We start from the raw sequence: 3,706 nt of genomic DNA on the forward strand, positions 1-3,706 counted from the left end.
AGTGAGCAGGACTCTGCACTGCAAGCACGATCTTTAGAGTTGTTCCAGACACAGGGCATCCAATGTGACCTGATCCTTTTATTCTTCTGTTGTGAGCCATCACAGAGCAGATCTGGAAGGGACAGTGCACATTTCAGGGCCACAGGGGGCCTGGTGCCACCCAGCCCTCTGGCATCTGTGGTGCCCTGGAAAGGAGCTGTAGGAACAAGGGAACAGCAGCACTGCGTCACGGGCGAGCAAACTGCTGGGAGTGGTGATAACCTGGGAATTGCCTTCCAGTACATCTTCACTTGGCTGCGAGTAGGAGGACTGACTTCATTTAAAAGTAGGGTTACTGACAGCTGCTTTTATATAGGAGGAGAACATCTTTTTTTTTTTTTTTTTTTTTTTTTTTTTTTTTTTTTTTTTTTTTTTCCATGCAAAGAACATCTTTTCAAGTAATTTTCACTTCACTTTTTAGTATAGAGCACCAAGGCAGGAGAATGAGGTGGTACTTAAGCACTAGTGATGAGAAGTGGGTTTATATTACTTTTAGAATTGGACATGATCTATCTCCTGTCTAAGCACGTGCTGTTATCTAATTTACCTTAGAAGAAGTTGAAGGACTATTCCTGAAGAATTCCTAATACTGTGTTTCTGTATGCAAGGATGCTCCCATGACCCATTCTTGGTCAAATGGCCTGAACAGCAAAAGCTTTTAAGACAGGAATGCAAATTCTGGCATCCAGACCTGCTTGAGAGTGCCTGTGCCACAGCTGATCCTGTTAAAGAGGATGACAAACTGCTAGGGAGTTACCAAGTGAGCTCTGAAATGAGGGAAGGGCCAGTTTGGAAAGAAATGTATGGGACAAATGAAATTGGAACTGTGTGTTCAGCTGTGGGTGGGTAGGTGCACAGCTTTGCCTGCATGATTACAACTTTGGGTGATTGTGAAGAAAGGTTCTTTATTTATCATATGTTTAATAACATTTTGTTTAACAGCACATTGCCCATGCTGAACCTGGAAGTGTATCCCACTGATTGCTGGTTAATTGTGTTCTATTAATAAATCAATGAACCAGTTTGATTATTATTTGGTTTAAATGAAGTAAATTGTGCAGTTTTTCCCTGTCACACCCTTAAGTTGTGATTGTAGCAGTTATGTGATGTATTCATGTAATTATGACTTACAGAAGTTGTGTGCCAGTGGGAGGAGAGACAAATATTGAGGTTGCAAAGACAATCTCACTATTAATACAGTGGGATAGGGCATTTTCATGACAATTGTGGGGCAAAGCAGTGGCTGATGCTTCTGTGAGCTCTAATTAAACTCAAGTGTGACAGCAGCATGCTGTTAGAACATGTTGAAATTGTACTGGCCAGAGATGCTGTTTCAGCTGTGGCTAATTAAGCTCCTATTACTAGTTATCATTAGCCCCCTATGGAATACATTGACTTCCTCAGACCTGTTTTCCTTACACAAATGGCTTCCAAACACTGTTTTCAGAATTATTCTGGTTTGAGCAGACACTCTAAACTTGATGTTAAGCCTCCATGTTGAGTAAGGAACTAATAAAAATCTGAGTAACTTATTCTGACCTCAGAGTGACTCTGCTTTGTGGAGGAGTTTTGGGAAAACTAACTTGCAACCTGTGCTTTCCTATGCTCTCACACCTTGACATGCAGTTTTGCTTGTACAGGGAATATGTGGTGGTATTGTGGCTGTCTGGCTGTGTCCACAGCAGTATTTTGAGTGCAGCCACACCAGTTCTCAAAGCAGTAGCTCTGCTTCCTTAGATAAAATCCAGCTGTCTTTGGTTGCATAACTACTTAGATGTTTCTGCCTTTCTCATGAGTAGGAGGTAAACTCTAAAGATGAGTTTTTTCTCCTTGCCTTAGAGGTCCTGAGGCATGGTTTTCCTGTGTGCTCTGTTTTGGAGCAGACTGGAGGTGGCTAATAAAGTGAGACCCAATTAAAGACAATTGATTTTGAACTGATAGCCCATGGAAAAGGTGAGGAAGGAAAGAATTAAGCTCCTGATTCTATTTCCATTTGCCATGGGTAAGTTTAAGACCTAAGAAGATCATAAACCAAGACTGGAAAGAGCTGAGTCTGTCCCTTGCTTTGTGATTGAAGATGGTTTCTTTGCATAGGCCTGTGTTATGCATATACAAATATTCCTTCAAAGCTTCACCAGCTGAATCTTCTAATTTTCAGCTTGGATTTATTCACAGACATTCTATATCTGCTTTTGCATGCTGATGTTGTATTTTAGCTTAAATAGTTTTAGCAATGCCTGTATTTATAGAGAGCAGTCAGGAAATGTATGTTACCATTTCAATTCCAATTCTGGTTCAGCTGTACCTGAAAGTATCTTTGACTGTATTTCAAGCCAATAATTATTTGACAAGTGGTTTAATAATCCAAAAGCAGTTTGACAAAACCTGTTTGAGCTTGATGACATCAGACTATTTAATACTTAAAACTGCAGAAATTGCAACTTTGACAGGTGCATGAAATATCTGATAAGGTGTGCACCAGTAACTGCAAACTGGATGCAGATCGATGATCACAGGGTCATGGAGCACGGTGAGAGTTCATTCTCCACAAGAGTCATTTGTCAAGGGGAAGGGAAAGGAAGAGACATTTTGCTCTCTGAAGTCATTTCTGTAGGAGAAACAGCTGAATGCAAGTTTTTCTTAGACTGTTTCTTAGAACTGGTGACTGAAAACACAGCCTGAAGTTAAAAATTTCCACCTGAATTTTATGAAGAGAAAAAGTTTTAGCTGCTGTAAGTGCTGAGGAAGTCAGGTTTGATTTGAGATCTCGTTTTTATCCTATGGCAGCACACTAACTAAGCTAGTGATTTTTAAGGATATGTTATGTAGGTTTTTGGAAACATATGTAAGATGGATGTGTATTCCATCCAGTCAGACATCACCACTGTGGGGCATCTGGCCCGTAGCTGATTTATATCCTCCTCCTATGAGCACTTTGTACTATTACATTTTTCCCCCTAATTCTTAGTCTCAAGTAATTCTCTTCATATGATTTACATTTCCACTCGAGAGCACTTGTAAAGCCAAGACATTTCATGAAACTGTTGATAAGACCATTGTTTACATAAACCCATGGGAAGTTCCTTTGTTAAACATATAGTTATTTTTGCATAGTTTTTTCTTTTTCTTTGGAAAGTTCATTATCTGTGATACAATCCATTCAAATCTTCTCCATCTTATCATTTCTCATGTGATACTGAAGTGCTTCAACATCACCTGGGTTTATTTAATGAGGAATATGATCAAATACATTTCCTTTGCTGTGGGTAGTTGGTTATCTTCTATAAGAACCAGTGAGTGACCTGTAAGTCACTCTGTGCTTTTGCCTGCTTTTTGATTGTTTGCAACATATATTTTGAATTATATGTGTAGAGAAGTTCATTTTATACACACAATTAACATGAATATGTTTTCTAACTAAGCATACAATACACAAGGAGTTGCAAAATAATTCATTTCTACAACTTTTAGGTATCAAATCATATAACCTTATATGATCATGGAAGGGATAAATTTGGAAAAATGTGATGCAAAAACAAGCAGACCACAGGGAAAGGAATGTGTCGACCTAAATTGCCAGGCATTTGTTTATTTATTCATTTAGCAAGGTTTAGAGAGGGGGTTTAAAAAAAAAAGAAACACTTGTGTGTTGCAAGAGGTTTAGGGG

Source organism: Erithacus rubecula, assembly GCF_903797595.1.
Source record: "Erithacus rubecula genome assembly, chromosome: 10".
In the NCBI taxonomy this organism is placed as follows: domain Eukaryota; kingdom Metazoa; phylum Chordata; class Aves; order Passeriformes; family Muscicapidae; genus Erithacus; species Erithacus rubecula.